A 5,268-nucleotide genomic window follows, 5' to 3' on the forward strand; every position below is an offset into this window, starting at 1 on the left:
GGTCTCAACGAGGTGCCACATCCTCAATGCAGTCGGTCGCCCCCGTTTCGGTTGGGCTCTGGCACGACGGTCGCCACCGTCTCGCCCTTGAGTGGCCGCTGTTGGCGCTCGCTGTGAGGTGTTCAGCGTGCTGTCCGTGTTGCCGACGCGGTCAAAACGAGTCGACGGCTCACGTTCCCTTGTGCGCCGAAGGCTCTCTTGATATGTGATCCGACCCTCAGACAGACGAAGCCAAGGGAAGACCCAAGGCCGCAATGTGCGTTCAAAGAATCAGTGCTCAGTGTGTCCTGCAATTCACACCAAGTCTCGCAGCTGGCTGCGTTCTTCATCGACCCGAGAACCGAGTGATCCACCGCTTAGAGTCGTGAAAAAGTGTTTGTTCAATTCCGTACAGTCAAAACCAAACGTTTCTGGCACTCGGCCAAACAGTGGCCAAGAAGGGCGCTTTTCAGCGCACGCTTGGACTCCAAAACTCTGCCGCGCCTTTTTCGGCTGCCGCAAATCGAGCAAACGGTGTGTTTCGGACGGCGTTTCGCTTTCGCTACTTGCGAGTGCTTTCGTGGTCCACCCCTCTATAAATACTCGGGAGGCGTCGAAGCCGGTTCTCCAAGCCGGACCCGTAGGTATCGTTGTGTGCTCGCTCTCATTGGCCCGCCTAACCAGAAAATGCCTGCGGTACACCCATTTGGATAAGAGTGCACGCAGATGCGGGCCTCGACGGCTACACATTTCCTCGGGCGGCCGCCTCCCGGCCTCCGTGGAGCGCGGGATGCACGGTCCCATCGACAAGCCTCTCCCGTTTTTACCGTGGCGTCGCGGTTCACCACGGCAGGCGGGTCGGTCTCCTCCGCATAAAAAGGGGGACCCCCGCTTTTTGTTCCACGAAATCGCACAAGCTTTTTTCGCATCCACGGTTTGCCACCGCACACCAAAATGCCGATCCGGCTGCCTACTTTAGCCAACAGGTGGAGCCAGGCGCGCCGTACTTGCGCGGCACTTCCCACGTCCACCGAAGTCGGTGCCAAGGACCACTTTCGGCGCCGGAGCCGCGTACGAGCCTACTCGAGGCGGAAGAACGAAGCCAGCAAGGGCCTGGCCGCAAGTGCGTTCAATTGTCGGGACGTCCAAGTCCCTCGTTCTTCCGTGCTTCCTCTTTCGGCAAGTCGTTGCGGCACCTTCCCAAAGCGCGCAGACCCGCTAATCGCGACGAGCGCGACGTGGCCGTGCCGCCTTTCCCTCGGCAGCAAGCAAAACGCCTGGCAACGTCGACGCTCCCCTAACCGCGATCTCGCACCGTGTTTCGTGTGGCGAATTCAAAAGCCGGCCGGCGCTGCTGCAACCATTACGGTCGGTACGCATACGCCGCGGAGGGCGGGACGGTCATCGGAGCGTGCGGTTCCTCCATCGAGTACTGCGCACCTCGGCCGTCGCATCGCCGTGCCATGACCGGCCGCGCGTCAACGCGAACCGGTGCCAGCGAGATCCCTCGCCTGCAAGAACCGACCGGCAGCCTCCGTCACCCGAGGACGCGGAGGCGCTTGCCGCGGACGGCGGGACGGTATGCACTGGTGCACAGCAGACCCGTCACATCGCCAGTTCCTTGACCGACCGCCGACGCTTGTGCCGTTCCTCTCGTACTTGGCAGTCGCCGCGCGATTGTCGGGTCTCGTTCTTGCACGCTCGAACGGTCGGGAGGGCACTCGGCTGGCGTTTCGGGAACGCGCAGCCTCGCCTTCTACCGACGTAACCACGACTCGCCGTTCGCGCTCCGCCGCTCCTGTTTACAGTACTAGGCGGTCCCGCAGCGGTCGGGTCGCGCATTTCGAGCGCTTCGAGCCACGGTGCTGTGGCGGGTCGAAAGCCGACCTATGAGTGCGTTGCGCCGTTTGTACCCGCGTCCGCCACCTGGCCGACCGTCCAAGGTCGCGGTGTTGGCGTCCGCTGGGCGCAACAATTTGTCACGGGGTGCCGCTCCACATTCAGGCAGCCCCGTGGGGAAAAGCCGACCCCGCGTCCAAACGGGGTCAGCGGCAGAAAGTGTCGGGCGCAGACGCAGCTGAGGCGCTCACCCTTCACAATCCGTTAATGATCCTTCCGCAGGTTCACCTACGGAAACCTTGTTACGACTTTTACTTCCTCTAAATGATCAAGTTTGGTCATCTTTCCAACAGACCGGCGCAACCGAAAGGCCGCGCCGGACATCGGTCCGAAGACCTCACTAAATCATTCAATCGGTAGTAGCGACGGGCGGTGTGTACAAAGGGCAGGGACGTAATCAACGCGAGCTTATGACTCGCGCTTACTGGGAATTCCTCGTTCAAGGGGAACAATTGCAAGCCCCTATCCCAATCACGAAAGAAGTTCCACGGGTTACCCAGTCTTTTCAGACAGGGATAAAGACACGCTGCTTCCTTCAGTGTAGCGCGCGTGCGGCCCCGGACATCTAAGGGCATCACAGACCTGTTATTGCTCTGTTTCGTGCGGCTAGGAGCCGCTTGTCCCTCTAAGAAGGTTGTAAGGTGCTGGGAACCCCGCACCTATTTAATAGGCTAGAGTCTCGTTCGTTATCGGAATTAACCAGACAAATCGCTCCACCAACTAAGAACGGCCATGCACCACCATCCACCGAATCAAGAAAGAGCTCTCAATCTGTCAATCCTCCCAGTGTCCGGGCCGGGTAAGTTTTCCCGTGTTGAGTCAAATTAAGCCGCAGGCTCCACTCCTGGTGGTGCCCTTCCGTCAATTCCTTTAAGTTTCAGCTTTGCAACCATACTTCCCCCGGAACCCAAATACTTTGGTTTCCCGGAAGCTGCCCGCCGAGTCATTTGAGTAACTCAGGCGGATCGCTGGTTGGCATCGTTTATGGTCAGAACTAGGGCGGTATCTGATCGCCTTCGAACCTCTGACTTTCGTTCTTGATCAATGAAAACATTCTTGGCAAATGCTTTCGCAGTAGTTCGTCTTGCGACGGTCCAAGAATTTCACCTCTAGCGCCGCAATACGAATGCCCCCGTCCGTCCCTCTTAATCATTACCTCGTATTCCAAAAACCAACAGAACAGAAACGAGGTCTTGTTCTATTATTCCATGCAAGTTTATTCAGGCGACTCGCCTGCGTTGAGCACTCTAATTTTTTCAAAGTAAAAGCACCGGCCATCTCGAGGCACACAATGAAGTGCACCAAGAAAGAACCGGCATGATGTTCAGTCCGAGCCGTCGCATCGGGTAGATGCACTACTCGTCTGGAACTGAGATCCAACTACGAGCTTTTTAACCGCAGCAGCTTTAGTATACGCTATTGGAGCTGGAATTACCGCGGCTGCTGGCACCAGACTTGCCCTCCAATTGATCCTCGTTAAAGGATTTAGAGTGTACTCATTTCAATTACGGGGCCTCAAAAGAGTCCCGTATTGTTATTTTTCGTCACTACCTCCCCGTGCCGGGAGTGGGTAATTTGCGCGCCTGCTGCCTTCCTTGGATGTGGTAGCCGTTTCTCAGGCTCCCTCTCCGGAATCGAACCCTGATTCTCCGTTACCCGTAACAACCATGGTAAGCAAGTAACCTACCATCGAAAGTTGATAAGGCAGACACTTGAAAGAAACGTCGCCGGCTCGTGGCCATGCGATCAGCACAAAGTTATCCAGAGTCACCACACAATACGGGCCGAAACCCGATCGATCTTGGTCTAATAAAAGCACCCGTTACCCAAAGGGCTCCAGGCTCACTGCATGTATTAGCTCTAGAATTGCCACAGTTATCCAAGTAGGAAGAAACGATCTAAGGAACCATAACTGATTTAATGAGCCATTCGCGGTTTCGCCTTATTTCGGCATGTACTTAGACATGCATGGCTTAATCTTTGAGACAAGCATATGATTACTGGCAGGATCAACCAGGTAATCGTTCGACTGCGCGTCCGTCCTCGCCTTCGGCGGGCCGGACGCAGTCTGTGTGCGGCGGAGGCCACCTTCAGGCGCCCCAACACGCTTATTTTGCACTCCGAGATGACGGCGTTCGAGCTCGCTACGGCACAACCTTCCCGAAAGACGAGTGGGAGCCGTGCGGCAAGAAGCACGTTCATGCTCGCTCTTTTTCGTTGCATCGACTCGGTCGCGCCGTGCGGGTTGCCCAAGCCCGCTGCACTGTCGGTGGACCGGCCGGAACTAGCAACGGAGCCGAGACTGCAAAGCCGCCAGACGACGGGTCACGCCCGCGTCTTCGGCGCTTTCGCATCTGAATCGCCCGAGGACGACACGGAACACACCTCGATATCGTGGTAAAACGGCACCGTCCGACAACCAGCCCCTAACGCATCAAGCGGATGAGGCTGCAGACGACTGCCGTGGATTCCCCTGGAGCAGACCCGAGGACACGCTTGACGAGGCCGAAGCCCGCCGCATATCAGACACCCGGTCGCTTTCGCGTACGCCGCTCACGAGAACCCCCACATAATAGCAGCGATAAGTACCCAGACCTCCTTGGGCACTAATACGAGCGTACTCGAGAAAATTTCACCGCGGGTGTGCCCCGAAACGTGTGGCACGTTGAGCGTGCCACAAGTCTACGTCGCTCTCAAACCCGCCGAGGTCGTAGAATTTGCGACCCTACTCACGAAATTCCCACCGAGGATACGGCCGCAAACGTACCGCACCTTGGGTAGGCCACGAGTTTGTGCAACACTACGCTGACGGCACAGCACCGAGGTCGTGCGCGCACGCACGGGAAAATTCCGCCGCGGTTTCTGCCGAAAACGTGAGGCACCACGACTCTCCGCAAGTTCGCGTCGACTGCGAAAGACCGAAGTCGTGAACGACGTGTCCGCTACTCGCCGCCGACACGCTGGACACCAAACGTACAACGACTCGACGGCGTCGTAGAGGCCCACGACGCGGTTTTCCTTAACGACGTCTCGGCGTGGCACCGACAGGTTAGAACGGCCGACCAACGTTCCCTGTCCGCCGTTCGGCTCAGTCGAAGGGCTCGGCGACTTCGGCAACGCTGCGAAGCCGCACGGTGACGCACGCCATGTCCCCATTTTTTTTTTTTCTTTCTGCGTCTGCCGGGGTGCCCCTATAATAGCAGCGATAAGCACCCAGACCGCCGTGGGTCGCTCGCCCCGGCTGACGTGGTTTTTCGTACTCCTGCGGCGGTCGCCGTCAAGCACGTCCAAATACGCTACTTTCGTGGGCGCATTCACGCTCTTTCGCTTCGCCGGAGTGCCAGCACTCACTCTGCCAAAAACGGCGAACATCCGAGCGGCGGTTCCCAC

General features: G+C 57.8%; 2 non-coding genes across 2 annotated transcripts; both read right to left on the reverse strand.

Annotated features, from left to right (window-relative positions):
- Positions 1-211: 211 nt before the first annotated feature.
- Positions 212-364, reverse strand: LOC142791083 (5.8S ribosomal RNA). The gene has a single exon (XR_012889992.1). It is a non-coding gene; the product is annotated as a 5.8S ribosomal RNA (ribosomal RNA).
- A 1,719-nt stretch (positions 365-2,083) lies between these two features.
- LOC142791111 (small subunit ribosomal RNA) lies at positions 2,084-3,898 on the reverse strand. Its single transcript, XR_012890018.1, has one exon. It is a non-coding gene; the product is annotated as a small subunit ribosomal RNA (ribosomal RNA).
- Between the last annotated feature and the right edge of the window lie 1,370 nt (positions 3,899-5,268).

Source organism: Rhipicephalus microplus, unplaced genomic scaffold, assembly GCF_043290135.1.
Source record: "Rhipicephalus microplus isolate Deutch F79 unplaced genomic scaffold, USDA_Rmic scaffold_137, whole genome shotgun sequence".
NCBI lineage: Eukaryota > Metazoa > Arthropoda > Arachnida > Ixodida > Ixodidae > Rhipicephalus > Rhipicephalus microplus.